Here is a 24,354-nt window from a genome sequence, read left to right as displayed (position 1 = left end):
GCCCTGCCCCGGGGACAGACGTCTAGCGTGGAGGAGGACCACGTCTCCTTGTGTGGGAGCTGTGTCCTCGTTTGCTTGTTTGTCTTGTCTTCGTGGAGGAAGCGTTTGTCCTCTCTGTGAGATCGTCTGTGGTGTCAGGGGGCCAAAGGGAAGGGGTCAGAGGTTGAATGGGATGGGGTCGACTCATGCACAGTCAGAATTCCCTTAGGGCCGTCCCGCGTGAGGCTCCCTGGCCCTCGTGCAGCCGCAGTGTTGGGGGCTCCAACGAGGGGGACTTGTTTTGCAGGCGTGAGGATGCTGCTTGTTTGGAGCAGGCAGGCAGGGGCTTGAACGTTTCCTAGAAGGCCAGCAGGCCAGCCGGCAACCCGCTGGCTGTGGAAATGCCAGGTGCCAGGTGCCCGGGCGGGAATTTGCTGTGGTTTGAGTCGGGTTTTACCCTGGGTCGTGGTGGCTGAAGACCACCCGTTCCAGTGGGGTCTCCTGCCGGCCCGCTGAGGGCCTTTGGGCTTAGTGAGGCCAAACCGGAGCCCGGTCTGAAGTCGTTTGGCCACTTCAGTTGAAGACGGGCTGCTTGTGTTCTGCTGCCCGTGTCCCCGTGCGGCCAGCTTTCCTGTCAGTCATTTTGCTCTGCTGGCAGCCGCATTTCCGTCACGTGCGGTTCACCTGAGGCGGCTCGTGGGGACACGATGTCCACGTTGACATCACATCCACGGTCGGCGCGAGGCTGTCTGTAGCTTCTCGGTGCCCTTTGCTCAGAAGGAGTGGTTCTCAGAGAGGGAGCTCGTGGCCAATTTGAGCAGCCTCCAGAGGTCAAAGTTGGCGTTCCCGCTTTGGAAGTCACCGGTCTCCTGCATCGGGTGGTGGGGCACGAGGCCAGGCGTCTGTGCGGACGGCATGCTTTTTCAGGTGCCGAGGTCTCCGCACACGAACACACACGCACGGGCGCACGCGCGCACGCCCAGTCCTGCATACCTGCCTCCACTCGTGGTGTCACACACGCCTTCGGTCACCCGTAAGGGATAGAGGTAGAGGACAAGCAGATGGCAGGTGACCCCGGGGGAAACTCTGGCCTGGATCTTGTTATCTGACCCCCTGGGTACGTTTCTCAAGCAGGCGTGTGATGTCTCTACCCTTGTCAGGGGCAAGTGCCGTGCGAAGCTCGCTGCCGGCCACAGAGAGAGAAGACCTTCGTGTCCTTTGATGAGCCGAGGTGCGAGGGAACGGCGGAAGTAGTGTGGCCCAGGATGCGCACGGTGCCCGTGGGTGGCTCAGGACGGTAAGCCTTACGTTGTCGCCAGTTCTGCCTTTGGCCCTGGGCTCTCGTGGACCTGCCTTAGAGGCTGTCTGTCCGCGTGTCCCCAGTGGCATGCGGGCTCGTGCTCTAAGGGTGGATCGACTGTTCCTCTCGCTCGGTGGCTTGGCTCTGGATTCTCCAGGCTGCTGGCGGACTCGGAGGCGATGGGCTCACCCGCTGAGCCGGCCAGCCTGTCCTCTGACTTGTTCCAGGTTCCCAGAATGTGCTCGGATCGATGATGACTCCCTCATATGCATTCCTTGGAAAATCTGAACAAAATGAGTGAGAACTCACTACCGTCGTTCTCATCGAAACTGAGGTCCAGCACGTTGTCTTCCCCAGGGACGGCAGGAGTGAGGGACAGCTTCCCCTTGGTCACACTCGTCCAAACACCAGCCCAGGGCGTCAGCGTGTGAGAGCCTCTCGCCTTGGGGCTCGTTCCCTTCTCCGCATTCGTTGGGCGTCCGTCAATCGGAGGTCCTGGGTGAATGGCCTGGCTCTCGCACGGCGTGGCTGCCAGCTCGCATCCTAGGGTTAGGTGTCGGCGCTGGCGTAGGCCCCGTGAGCTCACGGCGTTGTGTCTGCGTGGGCCTGGTTCCCGCTTCAGACGAAACCCCTCGGGGGTCTGCGTCTCAGAGCTGAACAGCAGAAGTCCCCGTGGTTTCTGATTAGAGGCCCAGGCCAGACAGGGAGCCATTACCCCTTCACTGCCTTTTGGCTTGGTGAGGCAACCGGAGCGTCCGTCGGGGTTTGGGGCAGGCGGCAGAGTTCAGGCTAAGGCTGCGGTCCTGCAGGTGGAGTTCCTCTGCGTGACCCACTCGCCCGATCCTCACAAAGGCGCCCAAAGGTGGACTGTGCTGTGCACCTCACGCTTGTGTCAAGACACTGTGCCGGCTGATGGCTTGTACGGTGGGGGGAAGGGCACAGAGAGGACAGGTCCTAGTGTGATGCCATGGGCTTCCAGGGGACGGACTGTCTCGTTGTGTTCCAAGTGCCGTCATGGGCTTGTCAGGGATGTCTCCTGGCTCTGACGGGGCTGCCACTTGGTGCGTACCAGAGAAGGCTTGCGGGCCCGTGTGTATGCACTGTGGTAGGTGACCCTTGTGGTGGGTGGCATGTCTGTTCCAGAGTGGTGGCGCCAAATGGTTCCCTTCCTGGTCCCTTGAAGAGGGCCACTGGCTCGGGACTGCGGGCCGGCCACCGCTGCTCATGGAGTCCTTAGGCGAACGTTGTCTCTGATCCTCTGCCCTCTGATCTTGGGCACGGAGTTTGCAAGGAGAAAGTGTACCTCCAGGCTGGTCCACTTTTCCTGGCACAGTTGGATCATTCCCCCTCGGAGGACTTTAGCCGTATCTGTGGAAGCCCGTGGGCGTGCCAGAGACGGGGGCTGTTGCTGTGACCCGAGGCGCACTGCCCCGGAGAGACGTGTAGCTTGGGAAACGTCCACGTCTCCTTGCGTGGAGTGCGTGTCCTAGTTTAAGTCTTGCTCTCGTCTTCCTGGGTGAAGCCAGCCTTTGAGCCATGGGAGGTCGTTTGTGGTGTAAGAGGTGTCGAAGAAGGCGTCAACGGTTGAAGCTGGTGGGTCGAGTTAGGCAAAGTCAAAATTCCTGCATGGCTGACCTCCCTGAGGCTCACTTCTCCCCGATGTGTGTGTAGTGTTCCAGGCACCTCTTGGGGGACTTGTTTTGAAGGCCCGGGGGTGCTGCTTTGGACGGGGCAGCCGTGTGTTGACCGATTCCCGGAAGGCCAGGTTCCAAAGAGCGGCCGGCTGTGGAAATGCCAGGGCCCTGGATGGGAATTTGCTCGAGGTTCAGTCGGGTTTTAGCGTGGGTCATGGTGGCCGTAGACCTCCACCTCCCGGCGGGTTTCCTGCTGGCCCGCGGTGGGCATTTCGTATTAGTTAGGTCGAAGAGGTACCTGGCCTGAAGTGGCGGGGCCACTCCAGATTGAGATGGGCTGCTTCTTCCCTATAGCCCGTGTCCCCGTGGTGGAGGCCCTCGAGTCGGCGGTTTAGTTACGGCGGTGGCCACTGCGTTCGCCTCAAGTGCGGTTCACGTGGGGCGGCTTGCGGGGACCCAAGGTCCAGCTAGCCTTAGCATCCGCAATCGGGCGGAGCGTGTGCCTGCTAGCGTCTCGTTTTCCGTTGGTCAGAAGGAGTGGCTGTGACAGAGGGAGTCTGGGGCCTAGTGGAGCAGCCTTCCCTAGAGGTCAGCCGCCTGACCAGTAGGGGTCAAAGTTGGCGTCGTTTCTTGGGAAGTCACCGGTCCTCCGCCGTCGTGTGGCAGGGCTTGAGGCCAGGGGGTCTGTGCGGAAGACGAGCCTTTTCAGGGGCTTCGGCCTCCGCACCCGAAGACACGCACACGCACCTAGCTGCACACCGTCCCGCCCTGGTGGTGTCACACACACACGCCTTCCGTCGTGGCTGAGGGAAAGAGGTAGAGGGCAGGAAGATGCAGGGCTTGCCCCGGGGGAATCCTTGGCCTGGATCTTGTTCCCTAAGACCCTGGCTACGTTTCTCAAGCAGCCATGTGATTTGTCTGCACTTCTCAGGTGGAATCTCCGTGCAAAGCTTGCCGTCGACCAGGAAGAGAAGAGCTGCCTGTCCTCCGTTGAGCGGAGATGCGAGGGAATCCCGGAAGAGGCGTGGCTTACGGTGCGCGCCGGCCCCGTGGATCGCTTAGGACGGTAAGAATTCCTTTGCACCCAGCTGATGCCGTTGGCTTTAGGATTCGTGGAGCGGCCTTGGAGGCTTCTTGTCCGCGTGTCCCCAGGGGCATGCGGGGTCACGCTCTAAGGGTGGATGGAGAGTTCCCCTTGCTCGTTGGCTTGGATCCTGGATTCTCCAGGCTGCTGGCGGCCTCTGAGGTGATGGGCTCACCCGCTGCGCCACCCAGCCTCCCTTGTGACAACTTCCAGCTGCCCAGAAGGTGCTCGGATCGATGATGACTCCCTCAAATGCATTCCTTGGAAATCTGAACACAATGAGTGAGAACTCACTACCGTCGTTCTCATCGAAACTGAGGTCCAGCACCTTGTCTTCCCCAAGGTTGACAGGAGTGAGGGACAGCTTCTCGTTGATCACGCTCGTGCAGCCACCACCAGGGCGTCAGCATCCTAGGGTCTCCCGTCTTTGCATCAGTAGTTTGACCGCTTTAGTTGGGCGTTCACGAATCGGAGGGGCTTGGTCGAATGGCCAGCCGCTGCTGGCGTGGCGGCCCGGTGGCATCCCAGTTGTAGAGTCGGAGAGGGTGGCGTTGCCACAGGCCCAGGGAGTTCCCGGCAGGGAGTATGTGTTGGCCAGGTTCTGGCTTGAGACGTAGCCCCGGGGGTCTGTGTCTCGAAGGCGAACGGCAGACTCTTCCCTGGTTTCTGGTCAGAGCCCCTGTTTTGCACAGGCTTGTAGCAGTACCTGAACTTGCCTTTTGCGCTTAGTGAGTATGCTTGATTCGCCCCTGGATTTGTGGGTCCTGACTGAGGTATTTGGTTGCAGTTCTGTGGTTGGCAGCTCTCCTATTTCCCTTCCTGACCCTGTCCACACAGTTGTGGCCAGTGATGGATGGTAGTATGAACCCAGAGCTGACATCAATGCAATGTGGTGTCTTACTTGTTGTATAGAATGGAAAAGACATTGATCTGACCTGTCATAATATGATTGCATCGTAAGATGTGTTGTCTCTTGTTTTCTTGATGCTGTCATCATCTTTCCCCCGGTGTGTTTTGCCCTGTGGGGGACTCCCAATTGGTGCATGCCACGGAATTCTTCATGTTTTGTTATGCTGTGCTGGTGTGCATGACCTTGGCTGTAGTTGGAGTCCTACTTGCTGAGTTCTTGCTTTCAATTGTTCTCTTCCAAGTGCCCTGAGGACATCCACAGGAAATTTGTGGGGCCAGTGTTCTTTTCTCGTCTCTGTCCTCTTTTCTCCGATTTTCAAGAAGTGTATGTTTTCTCAGGTTGTCCAGATTTGTTTCTTTTCCCAGCCCACATACACTTTCCCTAAGGTTGAATTTTCTCTGAGGTCTGCATGGTAACTATGGGGTCCGTTGCCATGTCAAAGACTCTCGTATTAGGGACATGAAAGTCTCTTATTTGAATCATTTTGTAATTCTTCCTGCTCTTTTCTCTGGCTAAATCATTCTTCTTTTGTTGGATAAATGTGGGGATCCAAGGACAAGCAAGGGCTCAACTGCCCTTTGACTGCAAGACAGTGCTCCCATGCAAAGACCCTCTGGTCTATGGCAATTATGCCCTCTGGTGTTAGAACTCCTGCAGTGTTCCGCATTTCAGGCTATCTTTTGTGTTCTCACGTTGCACCTCCATCAATGGCACTTTGGTCCAGATTGAATTGTGATTCAAATTTTTCTCTGACGTAACGGTGTTGAAGGACCCTGCTTGGAAAAATGCATGATCCAATGGGAAGTGACCTACTTCCAGTAAGCATTTTGCCCTACAAGTCTTGGCCTTGGAACGTTTCCCATCCTGTTAAGATTTTCTGTTTTCCAAATGAAAAGATTTTGTCTTGGCTTTGAGGAAGACGAAGGAGTGTGCTTGTGAATTTCAGTGGTCCCGTTCATGTGGACATCTGCGCTTTGGTCAGTGTCCCTGAGAAACCCCTTTTGATAGTGGTGACCTCATGATCTGGTAGCTGTTGTCTTTCAACCAAGTACAGTTTCCTTGTGAATCCTTCCAGAGAATATGTGTCCACCTTTTTTCAAATCTGTTGTGAGGAAGTATATATGGAAAGAGTAGATTAGTTCCCACGGTAGGTAGTGGGTTTTATTAAGGCATATCTACGTTATTTAGGTACCTGCACATTGTTCCAGTTCACATCCTTCTGATTTTAGTCATTGTTCTTCAGAAGTGTGATTACCCAGTGTCAATCCAGGAAGCTTTATATAGCAAGTCCTTTTTAAATTGATGAATTACACCCATACATAGCTGCCTTCATACACACATGCATCCTCTTCTGCTTTTTTTTTCCTTTGGCAAATTTTTCCAAAAAAGTCATAATGGAATTGAACGTTGCTATGTTCTCATTTGTTTTCCATATGCCCATTTGTTTACTGGAGCTTCAAAGCTGAATATTTTTTATTTGATAGTGAAATTATACTTCCGTATATTTATACTACTACTTTACTTTTCTATGTTTGACTTTCATTAGATTATTATACTTTTTCAAATGACTTATTTAATATACAGAAATCTTAACTTCTCCTTATCACATACAGATATTTACTTTTTCTTCTTTTTAGACTATTTTCTCTTGTTTTAAGATTAGAGAAAATCAATTGATCCATGCTAAGTTCACTTAATAGCTTAATTGTTATGTCCGATCTAATGAGCCTATCCAGTGAGATTATTATATCTATTGTAAAGTTTTCTGGTTTTTTTCATTTTTTTGTTTTTTTTTACAATTTTTATTACTTACCTGAGATTCTTTACTTTTTCCATTTGTTTTAAGATACTTTGTAGTTACACTGTAAACATTTTTATCATACTATTTTTAAATCCTTCTCAGATAACAACATCATTTGTTTAATCTCTTGTTGGTTTCTTTTGATTTTATCTTCTCATTCTATTCATGATTTTCCTGTTTCTTGTTTGATAGGTTATTTCTTATTTCACCATTGACAGTTTTTGCTATTGGGTTAGACGTACCTGAATTCTATTCAAAATTTTTCTTTTAGCACTCATGCACCCCGTTTAGGTTTAATACAAATGTCTTGTCCTACTTTTGTAGGCTGTGATTTCAATGGCAGTCTAATTGTCAGAGTTGTTATATGGTGCTGTTTCGGTCACTAGTTTTGATGGGCCTTCATGTAGCTCCTACTAGTGCCCCCAAAGGTGTCAGAATGTTTTTCCTAGTCCAGGATGCCTATGCATCTAATTGGGGGAAGAGAGAATCCAAAATACAGAAATGAAGAGTTCCTGTTAGTTCAGGCAGCTCAATAACTTGAGGTAACCTGACCTATGTCACCCAGTTGATAGCCTTTTCAGGTGCAGAAGGAGATTCTCCAGTCTGGAAAACTTTGAGGCTGTGCAAGTGAGAATGCCTGCAGTGTAGGGATCCCTAGGCTAGTTGATCAGTAAATGTCTGTGTTACAAATCTTGGCTCATTTTTGCTCTATTTTTACAGTTCAACATAGAATCAGCACTGGTTTTCATATGAAAGAATTTTTTTTTTTCACCTTGACAAGTAAAATGATGGAGACTAATTCTGGCATCTAAAATTCACTGTCCAGTGGGAATTTTCACACTGGTAAGCATTTTGTCTTGAGAAGACTGACATTCCACTTAGGACATTGTAACACTCAATGACAGTAAGACTCTGACCATGCTAGTCAACTGTGAGGCTGAGTTATTGACTGTGATGATTGGTCTCCATGATTGGAAACTGTGGGTCACTGTGTCTGACAGTGTCAGAATCCTGAGCGCTCAGTGTCTGCCACATATCTCAAGATCAAGGTCCCTTTTACAAATGTGCCTGGATCAATGATGACTTCAAAAATGGATCTCGTTGGAATATGAAAAAATGAGTGACAAAATCACTTCTGTGAGCTGAAGTCCAGCACAAGGGACCATGGTATGCAAAAAATATGGAGAGAGTTCAATTGGTCAAGTAGTAGTACCAACAAGGACTACAGTATTTAAAAGTCAACCTGATTGCATAAATTAGAGGAAATGAATTTTATAGTTGTCTATAATTATCTGATTGTCTGGTTTCACATTTAATTTGCTTGGCAGAAAATATTTGACAATATTTGCTCTGATGCAGACTAGAGACTAATACAATGAATATTGTTGGAATAACATCGGAAACATCTTAGGAGAGCAATACATTAGGTTATTTAACTTGGGGGTGCATTATTGAACCCTGCTTTCTTGTGCCTGGCAGACCAATGGGCACATTTACTTTTCATCTTTCCACATTTTACTTTATTCTCACAGGTAGCATGGATCACGTATTGGGTTTCGTATGAAAGAGATGTGACTGAATGACAGTATTGAGAATAAGTCTGCTTTCTTATCATTGAGGTCCATTCTCAAATCAGTAAGCATTTTGTCCTGAAAATACTGACATTTCTCTTAGAGATAATGTAATAGTCCAATAAAAATAAATGTCGGAAAATGCTATTCAAACATGGAGCCTTGGGAATTGAATGTGTTGTCTGGTCTTCACGACTGAATAGGGTGGGTCATTGTGTCCAAGGGTGATGCACTCCTGAGTGCTTGGTCTGTTGCTTAACTGAGGTTTAAAGTACCCCTTTTTATAATTGTGCCTGGATCGACGATGACTACAATAATTGATCTCAGAAAATCTGAACAAAATGAGTGACCTAATCACTTCTGTGAAACTGAAGTCCAGCACAGACACCCACCCTAAGCAAAATATATGGATGGAGAGTGCAATTTGTTCAGATTTGTGGTACCAACAAGGACTGCTGTACTTGAAAGCTAACGTACTTGTATGCATTTGATGAAATGAATTAGGCAGAGGTCTATACTTCTACAGTTTTGAGATAAGATGGAAACTCTTTGAGTGCTTACTTGGCAAAATAAATACCCTTGTAGTAAACAGACCCTGGAGAACCAGCACATGAGTGGTGAAAATGTGGGATATGGCTATGCTTACACACATTTGTCTGAGCTGCTGGAATCTTCTGAATGACAATCAGTCTGTTGAGGGCAATTAGATGGTCAAAATCCAGTGAGATTATGATTTTCATTCTTCATTTCTATATTAAGAGAAGCAATTAAATTAAAGCATAGGTGCTGTACTTTGGAATGTCTTCACAGAATATTTTAATTTGCTTGCCAACCCAGTCATAAGTATTTCACCAGTTGTTTAGTTGTCTCCCTCTGTTTTTTTCCCCTGTCAACTGAGGAATCAATTTCATGTACATTTGATAACTGGCTTCAATTATATTCTGTATTAAACATTTTTAGATATGAAATCATTATATTTAAAATTCTTGCATTTTTATAAGATTTCATTGACTACTTTTTATATGCCATCATTGTGTTTCAAATGTGCTTAGGAAAGATCCTAGTTGTAATGCATGGTTCTGAGGTGTGTGAGCTGGGGAACTTTGAGACTAATGTCTTATAAAACGTTAATTTGTATACAACCATGTTTCAAGGAGCAAATGTAACTATTCTGGTGATACAGGTGGTCAAGTGAATATCTATGGTGAATTTCATGTAAGCTTTTATCATTTAACATTCTATTAAGAAGATTTTGTTTCTCAACTTTTTTATTTCTCCTTTTGCTTTGTACATTGGACATATTGTTGAATGGAAGGTACATTTTGCTACATGAAATTCTTTCTCACCACCACATCAAAGAAGGGCTGTTTTTGTCATTGGTAACAGCTTTATTATCTAGGAAGGACAAGAACAATATATCCAGAGATAACATCCCAATTTTCAATAAATGTTTTGCAGGATTATTTTTATTACTGCTTTTAACACTCCAATGACAATGAGACTCTGGCATGCTAGTCAGCCATGAGGCTGGGTCATTGACTGTGAAAATCGGTCTCCATGATTGAATAGTTTGGGTCATTGTGGCCTAGGGTGATAGAATCCTCAGTGCTCAGTGTCTGCCACATATCTCATTCTAAAGGCCCCTTTTATAAACGTGCCTGGATAAATGATGACTTCAGAAATGGATCTCATTGGAATCTGAACAGAATGAGTGACAAAAATCACTTCTGTGAGCTTAAGTCCAGCCCACAGACCATGCTAGGCAAAAATGTGGAGGGGAATTTAGTTTGGTCAGCAAGTGGTACCAAAAAAAAAAAAAGGATTATGGTGTTGGAAAACTAATATGCTGGCATACGCTAGAGGAAATGCTTTGTAAAAAAGTCTATAAATAACCAATTGTGGGATGCTATGACCACTCTTTGGGTGCTTGGCTGCCACCATCTACACACCTGTGTTAAATAGACCCTGGGGAACCACCACTTGAATAAGTCTCATGAGAAATGGGTGTGCCTACACTTGAGCCATTCACACATTTGTCTGAGCTTCCAGAATCTTCTGAGTGATAATCGATGTCTCTCTAGTGTAATTAGGTTGTCAAAATCCAAAGATATCATGAACTTTTATTTCTCATTTTCTATTAAGTTTATGTAAATTAAAGAGTAGGTACTCTACATGAACTCTTCACAGTGCATTTTAATTTGGTTCCCAACCTAGTCACTAGGATTGGAACACTTGTTTCTTTATTTTTCATTTTTGCTATAAACTGAGGAAGCGATTTCATATACATTGGAGTGCTGGCTTCAACTACATGCTACATTAAACATTTTTAGATGTGAAATGATTATATTTCAAATTCTTAGATTTTTCATGGATTTCATTGGCCACTTTCATATATTCTCAAGATTTCTGTGTTTAAAGAGACATCCTAGTTATAATAAATGATTTTGCAGTGAGTGTGTTGGGAAAACTTTGAGACACATATCTTAGAAAAAATTATTTCTTTACTACTGTGATCAAAGTTGTGGGCATAATTGTTCTTGTCATCATGTGGTCTAATGAATATCAATTATGAATTCTTATAACTAAATATTCCATTAGGAAAATTTTATTTTACAACTTGCCTAATTTCCCATGTACTTTGTAGATTGGATGTGCTATTAGAATTCCTTCGAATCTCATCACCACACCAATGAACTGTTGATTTTGTCACTTGTACCACCTCCTTTATATGGGAAGGAATAAAACAATACTTTCCTGAGGTAACATCTGATTTTTAGTGAATTTATATTTCTGGGTTATTTTTATTATTTTTTAAGTAATCAAAAATTTAATTGAGTTGTTGAAGAATCAGTTAATACAAACAATATTATTAATGTTAATCTGTTGAGATATCTGAGGCTTCAGTCTCCTTTATGTTTAAAATTTTACACTTTTTCTACTTTGAATAACTGGAAACATCCTAGAGAAGTAATAAATTAGTACGTTTTACATAAAGGTATATAGTGAATCCTCCTGTCTGATATAGTTTTGACAAACGGACATGATTACCTTTCATCTTTCCACATTTATACTTTTTCCACAAGTTGATGTGGACCAAGAACTAGGTTTCATATGGAAGAGTTACTCCTTCTCCTTGATGTGTGACATGAAGGAAAACAGTGTGAATTGCCTCACATCCTCAAGGGCTAGTGGGAATTCTTACAGCAATAAGCATTTTGTCCTGAAAATACTGACATTCCTCTTAGGGAATCATAACATTCCAGTGGCAATAAGAATCTGGCTATGCTAGTCAGCCGTGGAGCTGGGTCACTGACTGTGATAACTGGTCTCTATGATTGAATAGTTTGGGTCAGTGTGTCCCCGGGTGAGAACGCTGAGTGCTCCGTGTCTGCCACGTATCTCATTCCAAAGATATATTTTATAAACGTGCCTGAATCAATGATGAATTAAAAAAAATGGATCTTGTTAGACATCTAAACAGAATGAATGGCAGATTACTTCTGTGAGCTGAGCTCCAGCACAGGGATCATACAAGGCAAAAACTGTGTGGAGAGTTCATTTGCTCAGGTAGCAGTACCAACAGGGACTGGGGTGTTTGAAAGCTAACCTGATTGCATAAATTAAGGGAAATTAATTGTACAGTTGTCTATAAATACCTAATTGTGGGGTAAATGGCAACATTTTATATACTTGGCTGGCAGCATCCATACACTCATAGTAAACAGACCGTGGACAACCAGCACATGAGTAGTGAATGCTGCGGAAAATAGTTGTGCCTACCCTTGAGTCATTTACACCATTCCCTTAGATACTGCAATCTTCTGCATGAGAAGCAGTCTATTGAGGCCTATTAGATAGCCTATTTTAAAGAAGTTATCATCTTTACTTGGCAGTTATCTCTTAAGTAAAAGAAATATATGGAAATTTTACAGTACTTTTTATTCCTGTGAATGTTTTACAGTGTGTTTTAATTTAGTTGCTGATAAAGTCACAAGAAATGGAATAGTTTTTTTTCCCCCTGTCATCCAGGGGCAAATTTTCTAGACATTTGAGTGAGGGAATGAGGTAGATGCTATAGAAACTATTTTTCAATTGTGAAATAATTAAATTTCCAGTTATTGGTTTTCAAGGGGGATTTCTTTGGCTAATATTTCTTCAGCCAATTTCATTTATTTCATTGTATTTAAAGGGGAATTATAGAGAGGAAGTCAAGATGGCGGCATAGGCAGACTCTGAACTCACCTCCTCCCGCGGACACAGCCAATTTACGACTACTCATGGAAAAATTACCCCTGAGACAGAACTGAAAACTGGATGAGAGGAACTCCTGCAACAATGGGCAATCCTAATTGAGGTAGAAGAGGCAGAAACTCCCTTCTGGAGAGGAAAAACGCCGCCTTCACAAGCTGCAGTACCTCACGGCCGCCGGGAGCAGCCCACAGGTACGCAGCATCCCTGGAGGCGCGGGGCCCTGAGCCGGGGAGCGCCCCTGCTGTGGGCATTCTGTGGACCCAGCACAATGGAGACGAGTGGCATAATATCTGACTTTGCCTGCTACTAAAACATTGGGGAGTACCCCCAGAAAAGCTGGTTCACAAAGAAATTAAAACTGGCTCTTAAAGGGCCCACGCGCAAACTCACCCGTTTCAGAAAGCAACCTAAAATCACCAGAAAGAAAGGTGCACAGTGCTGTGGCGAAAAGAGACTCACCTAATAAGCCCAGAGTGCATCTCAGTGAGAGGTGAGACCTCTCCAGGGACTGGGACATTGGCGGCGGCCATTGTGTGGGCGTGCTGACACAGACGCCATTGGAGTACTCCCTGAGGCCTGCTAGCCCAGGTTCTGCCCCACCCGCTAGAGCACCGATTTAATGCAGCTCAGCCAGGGCAGGCAGCCCACCTTAGAGAATGGCCCCACCCAACAACAAGCCTTCAGGCAACTTATGGGCCTGCATAGATTGGTGACTGGATTGTCTGCTGCCTGACAACTGAGCCAACTTTAGCGGGGCAGGATGAGCACAAGGAGTGGGTGGAGAGTGTGGGGCAGTGGTGGAGTGTGTGGTGCTCCCGCCGTGGAGAGACTGGGTCCGCCTCAGGACGTCGGGGCGCTCACACGGGGCAGGACTGTGTTGACTGTGTGTGTGGACCTGTGGGCGGCAGGGCTTGTCAGCTGCAGAAGACTTGTGCTTCTCAAAGACCCACATGGGGGTTTGCCCCACCTTCCAAAGCCTGAAACAATTGGGTGCTTCTGTGCCTGAGGCCAGCCCCACCCAGACGCAATCCTTAGAGAGCTGACAAGAGACCTAAAGGCTGGAGGCTTATAGCAATTGTAAGGCCCTAAGCCTAACAACCTGCCACGCTGGGGGCCTACTCACTTAAAAGAAATACTGCAACACAGATGTGGTCTTAGAACTTACAGCCTACTGTGCTGGGGCACCCACACCTGATAAAGAGACTGAAGGGCCCACAACAAGTACAAGCAGCTGAGCATTACAACAGCTGGCCAGGAGCATAACTTGGCCTCCCTGGGCGCCTACAGGGAGAGCAAACAGGCCACAACAGAAGGACACATGTAGCCCACATAGGGGTCACCCCTGGAACATTGAGAACTGAGGGAAGCACACTGCAGGCCTCCTAAGCCACCACTTACATAAGGTCACCTATCCAGGAGCAGGAGATGTAGCTGACCTACCTGATACGTAGACACAAGCACAGGGAAAGAGGCAAAAATGAGGAGGCAAAGGAATACATTCCAAGTAAGGGAACAGGACAAAACCCCAGAAAAGGAACTAAGTGAAACAGAAATGAGCAACCTACCTGACAGAGAGTTCAAACAAAGAGTGTTAAGGATGTTCACTGCTCTGGGGAGAAGAATAGATGAACTCAGTGAGAATGTCAACAAAGAAATGGAAGATATAAAAAAGAACCAATCAGAAATGAAGAATACAATACTGCAAATGAAAAATTCATTAGAGGGACTCAAAAGCAGAGTAGAGGATACAGAAGAACGGATCTGCGAGCTGGACGAAAGACTCGAAGAAATTACCCAAGCTGAACAGATAAAAGAGAAAAGAATTGAAAAGAGTGAGGACAGTCTAAGGGACCTCTGGGACAACATCAAGCACACAAACATCCATGTTATAGGTGTCCGGGAAGGAGAAAAGTGAGACAAGGGGGCAGAGAATCTATTTGAGGAAATAATAGATGAAAACTTCCCTAACTAAGGAAGGAAACAGGTACGGGAAGCACAGAGAGCCCCAAACAAGATAAACCCAAAGAAGCCCACACCAAGACACATCATAATCAAAATGTCCAGAATTAAAGAGAGGCCAGCCCCGTGGCTTGGCGGTTAAGCGTGCCGCTCTGCTGCTGGCGGCCCAGGTTCGGATCCCGGGCGTGCACTGACACACCGCTTCTCCGGCCATTCTGGGGCCATGTCCCAGATACAGCAACTGGAAAGATGTGCAGCTATGACATACAACAATCTACTGGGGCTTTGGGGGAAAATAAATAAATAAATAAAATCTTTAAAAAAAAAAAAAAGATGAAGAGAGAATCCTAAAAGCCACAAGAGAAAGTCAAGTTACATACAAAGGAAACCCCATGGCGCTATCACCTGACTTCTCAGCAGAAACCTTACAGGCTAGAAGAGAGTGGCAAGATATATTTAACGTGCTAAAAGGAAAAAACTTACAGCCAAGAATACTCTACACAGCAAGGTTATCATTCAAAATGGAAGGAGAGATCAAAAATTTCCCAGACAAGCAACAATTAAAGGAGTTCGTCAACAAGAAACCAGTGCTACAGGAAATGTTAAAGGGACTGATTTAAGCGAAAAAGAGAAGACCACAAATAGGAAAAATTATCTATTTCCATGATAAGAGGGTAATGGATACAAATGCACAAAAAAGAGGTTAGATATGATATCAAAAACATAAAAGGAGGGAGGAGGGCAGTTAAAGAGTAGAGCTTTCAGACAGAGGTCAAACTAAAGAGACCATCAATTCTGTATAGAAGAAGAAAGGAACAGAGGACTACTAAAAAACTGAGAAATAAAAGTTAAAAAATGGCAGTAAGTCCATAGTTATCAATAGCTACTTTAAACGTCAATGGACTAAATGCTCCAATTAAAAGGCATAGGGTGGCTGATTGGATAAAAAAAACAAGACCCATTTATATGCTGCATACAAGAGACACACTTCAGACCTAAAAACACTCACAAACTGAAAGTGAAAGGATGGAAAAAGATACTCCACGCAAATGGCAGTGAAAAGAAAGCTGGGGTAGCAGTACTCATATCAGACAAAATAGACTTTAAAACAAAAACTGTAAAAAGAGACATAGAAGGGCATTACATAATGATCAAGGGAACAATCCAACAAGAGGCTGTAACACTTATAAATATCTACGCACCCAATGTTGGTGCACCTAAATATATAAAGCAATTATTAACAGACATAAAAACAGAAATAGACAGTAACACAATAATAGTAGGGGACTTTAACACTCCACTTACACCAACGGATAGATCATCCAAACAGAAGATCAATAAGGAAACATTGGCCTTAAACGACACACTAGAACAGATGGACCTAGTAGAAATATACAGAGCATTCCATCCAAAAACCGAAGAATACACGTTCTTTTCAAATGCACATGGGACATTCTCTAGGATTGATCACATATTAGGCCACAAAACAAGTCTCCATAAATTTAAGAAGATTGAAATAATATCAAGCGTCTTTTCTGACCACAACGGTATGAAACTAGAAATCAACTATAGGAAGAAAATCAGAAAAGCCACAAATACGTGGAGATTAAACAAAATGCTACCGAACAATGACTGGGTCAACGAAGAAATCAAAGGAGAAATCAAAAAATACCTGGAGACAAATGAAAATGAAAATACGACATGCCAGAATTTATGGGATACAGCAAAAGTGGTTCTAAGAGGGAAGTTTATAGCAATACAGGCCTATCTCAACAAACAAGAAAAATCTCAAATAAACAATCTAACAATGCACCTAAAGGAACTGGAAAAAGAAGAACAAACAAAGCCCAAAATCAGTAGAAGAAGGGAAATCGTAAAAATCAGAGCAGAAATAAATGAAATAGAGACCAAAAAAACAACAGAAAAAATTAATAAAACCAAGAGCTGGCTCGTTGAAAAGATCAACAAAATTGACAAACCTTTAGCGAGACTCACCAAGAAAAAAAGGGAGAAGGTACAAATAAGTAAAATCAGAAATGAAAGAGGAGAAATTACAACAGACACCTCAGAAATACAAAAGATTATAAGAGAATACTGTGAAAAGCTATATGCCAACCAATTCGACAATCTGGAAGAAATAGATAAATTCTTAGAATCATACAACCTTCCAAAGAAGTAGAGAATTTGAATAGACCAATCACCAGTAAGGAGATCGAAACAGTAATCAAAAACCTCCCCAAAAATAAAAGTCCAGGACCAGAAGGCTTCCCTGGTGAATTCTACCAAACATTCAAAGAAGACTTAATACCTATCCTTCTCAAACTCTTCCAAAAAATTCAGGAGGTGGGGAAGCTCTCTAACTCATTCTACGAAGCCAATATTACCCTGATACCAAAACCAGACAAGGACAAGACAAAAAAAAGAAAACTACAGGCCAATATCACTGATGAACATCGATGCAAAAATCCTCAACAAAATACTAGCAAATCGCATACAACAATACGTTAAAAAGATTATACACCATGATCAAGTGGGATTTATTTCAGGTATGCAGGGATGGTTTAACATGCGCAAATCAATCAATGTGATACACCACATTAATAAAATGAAGAATAAAAATCACATGATCATCTCAATAGATGCAGAGAAAGCATTTGACAAGATACAGCATCCATTTATGATAAAAACTCTGAATCAAATGGGTATAGAAGGAAAGTACCTCAACATAATAAAGACCATATATGAGTAACCCACAGCTAATATCATCCTCAATGGTGAAAAACTGAAAGCTATCCCTCTAAGAACAGGAACCGGACAAGGATGCCCACTGTCACCACTCCTATTTAACATAGTACTGGAAGTCCTAGCCAGAGCAATCAGGCAAGAGAAAGAAATAAAAGGGATCCAAATTGAAAAGGAAGAAGTGAAACTGTCACTATTTGCAGATGACATGATTTTATATATAGAAAACCCTAAAGAATCCACCAGAAAACTTTTAGAAGTAATAGACGAATATGGTAAAGTTGCAGGATACAAAATCAACATGCAAAAATCAGTTGCATTTCTATACACTAACAACAAAGTGTAGCAGAAAAAGAAATTAAGAATACCATCCCATTTACAATTGCAACAAAAAGAATAAAATACCTAGGAATAAACTTAACCAAAGAGGTGAAAGAGCTGTACACCGAAAACTATAAAACATTGCTGAAAGAAATTGAAGAAGACACAAAGAAATGGAAAGATATTCCGTGCTCTTGGATTGGAAGAATTAACATTGTTAAGATGTCCATACTTCCTAAAGCCATCTATAGATTCAATGCAATCCCTATCAAAGTTCCAACAACATTTTTCACATAAATAGAAGAAAGAATCCTAAAATTCATATGGAGCAACAAATGACCCCGATTAGCTAAAGGAATCCTGAGAAAAAAGAACAAAGCTGGAGGTATCACACTCCCTGATTTCAGAATATACTACAAAGCTATAGTAACCAAAACAGCATGGTACTGGCACAAAAACAGACACACAGATCAATGAAATAGAACCGAAAGCCCAGAAATAAACCCACACATCTATGGACAGCTAATCTTTGACAAAGGAGCCAAGAACATACAATGACGAAAAGAAAGTCTCTTCAACAAATGGTGTTGGGAAAACTGGATAGCCACATGCAAAGTAATGAAAGTAGACCCTTACCTTACACCATACACAAAAATTAACTCCAAATGGATTCAAGACTTGAATGTAAGACCTGAAACTATGAAACTTCTAGAAGAAAACATAGGCAGTACGCTCTTCCACATCGGGCTTAGCAACATATTTTCAAGCACCATGTCTGACCGGGCAAGAGAAACAATAGAAAAAATAAACAAATGGGACTACACCAAACTAAAAAGTTTCTGCACAGCAAAGGAAACCATCAACAAAACGAAAAGACAACCTAATAATTGGGAGAAGATATTTGCAAAGCATGCATCTGATAAGGGCTTAATCTCCAAAATATATAAAGAACTCATGCATCTCAACAACAAAAAAACTAACAACCCAATTAAAAATGGGCAAAAGACCTGAACAGACATTTCTCCAAAGAAGATATACAGATGGCCAACAGACACATGAAAAGATGTTCAAAATCATTAACTATCAGGGAAATGCAAATCAAAACTACAATGAGATATCACCTCACGCCTGTCAGAATGGCTATAATTAACAAGACAGGAAACAACCAGTGTTGGAGAGGATGTGGAGAGAAGGGAACTCTCATACACTGCTGGTGGGAGTGCAAACTGGTGCAGCCACTGTGGAAAACGGTATGGAGATTCCTCAAAAAATCAAGGATAGAACTACCATATGATTCAGCTATTCCACTGCTGGGTATCTGTCCAAAGAACTTGAAAACACCAATGCGTAAAGATACATGCACCCCTGTGTTCATTGCAGCGTTATTCACAATAGCCAAGACTTGGAAGCAACCTAAGTGCCCATCAAGGGACGAATGGATAAAGAAGATGTGGTATATATACACAATGGAATACTACTCAGCCATAAGAAACGATGAGATCCAGCCATTTGTGACAATATGGGTGGACATTTCGGGTATTATGCAAAGCGAAATAAATCAGAGGGAGAACGTCAAATACCATATGATTTCCTTCATTAAGTAGTAGATAATATCAACAATAAACAAACACATTGAGACCGAGATTGGATTGGTGGTTACCAGAGGGGAAGGAGGGAGGGAGGAGGGTGAAAGGGATAATTCGGCACATGTGTGTGGTGATGGGTTGTAATTAGTATTTGGGTGGTGAACATGATGTAATCTGTGCAGAAATAGAAGTATAATGATGTACACCTGAAATTTATACAATGTTATAACCCAATGTTACTGCAATAAATAAAAAATTAAGGAAAAAAAAAAAAGAAGAGGGGAATTATAGTTGTAATGAATGATGCTCAGGGGGACTGTTGGGGAAACTTTGACACCAATGTCTTATAAAAAATGACTTTCTATACTACTCTGTTTCAGGCACTGAGTATAATTTTCTTGTCTTGTAGATTGTCAAGTGCATATCTATGGTTAATTTCTTGTAACTTGTTACTAATAAACATTCAATTAGGAAGGTTTTCTTCTTCAACTTCCCTAACTTCTCCATGCTTTGTAGGTTTGAAATGACATTGTAATTGCCTGGCTGACAACTGGAATGACATTGGAATTCTTTCCTACCACAACATTGGAAGTGCTGATGTTGTCACTTGTACAAATTTCTTTTGCTGGAAATGATCAGAACACTGATATCCTGAGGTAACATTACAATTTTTAATAAATTTATTTTTCATGGATTATTTTTTTTTAAGTAATCAATAATGTAATTAGCTTTGTGAAAAGTCTATAAATCTAAGCAGTGTGAGATATTAATAATCTGGTGAGTCATCAGAGGCTTCTGTCTCATTTATTTCTAGGAATTTTGCACTTCCTCTTTTCTGAGTAATGATGGAAAAAGTCTAGTAGAGTAATAAATTAGTATATCTTATGTGCGGGTATGTGGTGAACCATCCAGTCTTTTCCATGGTTGACAAATGGACGTGTATACTTCTCATATTTCCATATTTTCACTCTATTTCCGCAGATTGATGTGAACTAAGACCTTGGTTTCATATGAAAAAAAAAATCATTCCCTCCTCTTGAGATGTGACAAGAAGGAAAGTATTGGGAATAGTTCTATCTCATCCTCAAGAGCCAGTAGGAATTCTAACACCAGTAAGCATTTTGTCCTGGAGATACTGCATTCCTCTGAGCACATTGTAACACTCTATGACAGTAAGACTCTGGCTATGCTGGTCAGCTATGAGGCTGGATCATTGACTGTGATGACTGGTCTCCATGTTAAATATGTGCCAGGGTAATGGAATCCTGAGTGTTCAGTGTCTGTGACATATCTCAGGATCATAATCCCTTGTACAAATGTGCCTGGATCAGTGATGACTTCAAAAATGGATCTTGTTAGAATCTGAACAAAATGAGTGACAAAATCACTTCTGTGAGCTGAGGTCCAGCACAAGGGGCCATGCTAGACAGAAATGGGGAGAGGGGTTCAGTTTGGTTAGCTGGTGGTACCAATAGGGACTAGAGTAATTGAACGCCATCCTGATTGCATACGTTAGGGGAAATGAATTGTATAGAGGTCGATAACTGTCTGATTTAGGGATGACATGGCAACTCTTTCAGTGCTTGGCTGGCAGCATCCATTCACTCATAGTAATCAGACCCTGGAGAACCAGCACATGAGTAGAGAGACAGGGGTAAATGGTTACACCTGCCTTTGAACTGGTCACACATTTTTCTTAGGTGCCAAAATCTTCCAAGTGAGGAGCCATCTATTAAGGTCAATTAGGTAGTCAAGGCAGAAGATATAAGTGTTTACTTATTTATCTCTTAAGTAAAAGAAACATCAAAATTGAAGAATAGTTTCTATTTGTGAAAATGTCTTAAAATATGTTTTAATTTCCTTGCTGACCAAGTCACAGGAATTGGAACAGTTTTTTCTTTTCCCCTGAGAAAGTTTCCCAAAGAGAAATGTTCTAGACATTTAAGTTATGGATTCAAGTAGATACTGTATTAAACATTTTTAATTATAAAATGATTACATTTCCAATTTTTGGTATTTCAGGTAGATTTCATTGCCTAATATTCATATTTTATTAGTATGTTTCATAGTTAGTGATCCTAGTTTTAATGCCTGATGCTGAGGAAGGCCTTTGGGGAAACTTGGAGACCAAGATGCTATGACCTTCAATGCTACCCTGTTCCAAGTAGCGAGCATAATTTTTCTTGTTATACAGTCAAGTGAATATCTATGTTTTATTCTATATAACCTATTATTAGTAAACTTTCAGTTATGATGGTATTGTTTGTCAAATTCCCTAATTTTCCAATATATTTTATAAATTAGAGGCAATATTGGAGTTGGTTGGAAATCCCACCACTGTTCCAATGAACTGCTGATTGTGTCACTTGTACCAGCTCCCTTCTACAGGAATGATCAGAACAGTACCCTCCAGAGTTAACATTGCAGAGGTAACATTTTTAATAAATGCATTTTCCTGGGTTATTTCTATTATTTATTTTTAGCAAACAAGATTACAAGTAGTTTTGTGAAGAATCTCTTAATCCAAACAATGTGAGACCTTAATAATCTGGGTTATCTGAGGCTTCTGTGTACTTTTTCGCGGGATTTTTATGCTTTCTCTGTTTTGAATAACATCAGAAGATCCTACTAGAGAAATAGTATTTTTATATACTTGTGTCTAGTAAACCTCTTGTATTGTACATGGTTAACAGATGAGCATGTGTACTTCTCACCTTTCCATAATTTTACCCTATGCCAGTAGATCGACATGCACCAAGAACTTGGTTTCATATAAAAGCTTTTATTCCTTCCCCTTGAGCTATGAAATGAAGGAAAGTGTTGGGAATAATTCTGCCTCCCATCCTCAAGGGCCAGTGGTAATTTTCATGCTGGTAAGCATTTTGTCCTGAAGAGGCTGACATTCCCCTCAGGGAACCATAACACTCCAATCACAAGACTTTGGCTATATAAGTCAGCTATGAGGCTGGATCACTGACAGTAGGTGGCTGGTCTCCGTGATTGAATAAAGTGTGTCAGTGTGTCCCAGGGAGATGGAATCCTGAGTGCTCAGTGTCTGCCACATATTTCAGACTCAACCTCCCTTTTACAAATGTGCCTGGATCAAGGATGACTTCAAAAATGGGTCTCATTGGAATCTGAACAAAATGAGTGACAAAATCACTTCTATGAGGTGAGGTCCAGCACAAGGGAAAATATTATGCAAAAAATATGGAGGAGAATTCAGTTTGGTCAGTAAGTGATACTGAAAAAAAGGGACTGTGGTGTTGGAAAATTAACATGCTGGCATATACTAGAAGAAATGAATTGTACAGAAGCTATAAATAACTGTGGTGGTATGACATGGCAGTTCTTTGAGTGCTTGGCTGGCAGCATCCATGCACCCACAGTAAACAGACCGGGGAGAACCAGTAAATGAGTAGTGAACACTGCAGAAAATGGGTGTGCCTACACTTGAGCCATTCACACATTTCCTTAAATGTCACGTCTTTTGTGAGGATCAGCATGTTTAGGTCTATTACATAGTCAATTAGAAAGAAATTAGTTTTTGCTTGTCATTTATCTCTTGAGCAAAAGAAATATTGAAGAGATATATGAATATCAATTTCAATTGAATATTGAAGGAAAATTGAAGGACAGATTGTATTCATTGAATTCTTTTATTATATGCTTTAATTTGCTTGCTAACCCAGTCCCAAAGATTAGAACACTTTTTTTTTCTTTTTCCTCTCACTCAGGGAGAAATTTTTTAGATATTTGATGATGGAGTAAATTAGATACTTTATTAAACATTTTTAACAAGAAATGGTTAAATTTCCAATTCTTGGAATTTTATGTGGATATCATTGGCTAATATTCATATTCTTTCAATGTGTTTATGTGTTTAGAGAGAAGTTATAATTTCAGTGAGTAATGCTCAGAGGGGCCTTTGGATCAACTTTGAGACCAAAGTCTTAGAAAAATTGATTTTCTATACTACCCTTTTCCAAGGAACAAGCATAGTTTTACTAGTTACATAGATGATCAAGTGAATATCTATTCACTTGAAGGTTGAATAAGGTTGACTCCTTATTGTTGTCAATAAACATTCAATTGGGAAGGTTTTGTTTCACAACTTCCTTAATTTCCTCTGTGCCTTGTAGAATGGAAGTGATTTTGGAATAGCATGAAACACTCACCACCATAGCAAATAAGTGCTGATTTTGTCACTTTTGCCTGTTCCTTTTTCTGGGATGAAACAAAACAATGCTCTCCAAAGGTAATAACCAGTTTTAAATAAATTTACTCTTAAAGGCTTATTTTTATTATATTTTTCTGTAATCAAGTGGATAATTTGTTTTGTGATATATCTGTTAATCCAGACAATGTGAGTTATTAATTAATCTGGTGAGTCATCCGATATTTTATCTCCTTTATTTCTGAGATTTTTATGCTTTCTCCCTTTCAATAGCATCAGAAACATCCCAGGAAAGTAATATAAATATATTTGATATGAAAGTACATAATAAACTGTCCTGTCTTGTGCACTTTTGATAAATGGACATGTATACATCTCATCATTCCGTATTTTTACTCTATTTCCATAGGTCAACAAGAACAAAGCTCAGGTTTCATATGAAAATGTTTATTCCTTTCCCTTGAGATAAGACATGAAGGAAAGGCCCATCTTCAAGGGCCAGTGGGACTTCTTAGGTGGGTAAGCATTTATATAATACTTCTAGGGATTATATAATACTCAAATTACCATAAACACTGTATATGATAGCCAGCTGTGAAAAATGGATCATTGATGTGGGGGCTGGTCTTCATAACTGAATAGGGTGAATAAGTATGTCCCAGAGTGATGAACTTTGGAGTGCTCAGTTTTTTTTACTTTGTGAGGCATTTTAGAAACTTGTGTCTATCAATGATTACTATAATAATTGATCTCACTGAAAAATATGAACAAAATGAGTTACATAATCACTTCTGTGAACCTGAGTTCCAGCACAGATGTTTACCCTAAGCAAAATATATACGGAGGGAGATCAGTGTTTTTATTTGTGTGGTAACCAGCAAGAACTGGTATTGGAAAGCAAAACTGATAGCATGCGTTAGAGAAATTGAATTCTACGGTGGTCTGTACATAGCCAATTTGCGGGTGAAATTACAACTCTTTGAGTGCTTAGCTGGCAGCATAAATACACTTGTAGTAAACAGATCCTAGGGAACTAGCA

The 24,354-nt window shown here is 42.6% G+C and overlaps 2 long non-coding RNA genes, 2 other non-coding genes and 5 pseudogenes across 9 annotated transcripts; all 9 read left to right on the top strand.

The window, feature by feature from the left end:
* The first annotated feature begins 1,523 nt into the window (after positions 1-1,523).
* LOC131406553 (small nucleolar RNA SNORD116) lies at positions 1,524-1,617 on the top strand. The gene has a single exon (XR_009220193.1). It is a non-coding gene; the product is annotated as a small nucleolar RNA SNORD116 (small nucleolar RNA).
* A 1,968-nt stretch (positions 1,618-3,585) lies between these two features.
* LOC131406353 (uncharacterized) lies at positions 3,586-8,365 on the top strand. The gene is made up of 3 exons (XR_009220099.1): positions 3,586-3,979; positions 7,429-7,551; positions 8,241-8,365. It is a non-coding gene; the product is annotated as an uncharacterized LOC131406353 (long non-coding RNA).
* On the top strand, positions 4,228-4,320 carry LOC131406605 (small nucleolar RNA SNORD116). The gene has a single exon (XR_009220240.1). It is a non-coding gene; the product is annotated as a small nucleolar RNA SNORD116 (small nucleolar RNA).
* On the top strand, positions 7,779-7,859 carry LOC131406661 (small nucleolar RNA SNORD116; annotated as a pseudogene).
* Positions 8,366-8,574: 209 nt separating the features above from the next.
* On the top strand, positions 8,575-8,656 carry LOC131406662 (small nucleolar RNA SNORD116; annotated as a pseudogene).
* Positions 8,657-9,548: 892 nt separating this feature from the next.
* On the top strand, positions 9,549-24,182 carry LOC131406352 (uncharacterized). 6 transcript variants are annotated; one of them, XR_009220096.1, is made up of 9 exons: positions 9,549-9,658; positions 10,924-11,038; positions 12,469-12,721; positions 19,655-19,794; positions 20,120-20,250; positions 21,443-21,567; positions 22,210-22,310; positions 23,281-23,396; positions 23,725-24,182. It is a non-coding gene; the product is annotated as an uncharacterized LOC131406352 (long non-coding RNA). The 6 variants fall into 6 exon arrangements; XR_009220093.1 differs by having other exon boundaries at positions 20,120-20,310; XR_009220097.1 differs by having other exon boundaries at positions 9,554-9,594; positions 20,120-20,310.
* On the top strand, positions 9,940-10,022 carry LOC131406659 (small nucleolar RNA SNORD116; annotated as a pseudogene).
* LOC131406658 (small nucleolar RNA SNORD116) lies at positions 20,463-20,544 on the top strand (annotated as a pseudogene).
* LOC131406657 (small nucleolar RNA SNORD116) lies at positions 22,238-22,319 on the top strand (annotated as a pseudogene).
* Positions 24,183-24,354: the final 172 nt, after the last annotated feature.

This window comes from Diceros bicornis, chromosome 5, assembly GCF_020826845.1.
Source record: "Diceros bicornis minor isolate mBicDic1 chromosome 5, mDicBic1.mat.cur, whole genome shotgun sequence".
NCBI lineage: Eukaryota > Metazoa > Chordata > Mammalia > Perissodactyla > Rhinocerotidae > Diceros > Diceros bicornis.
This window is presented reverse-complemented; position numbering and strand designations above follow the sequence as displayed.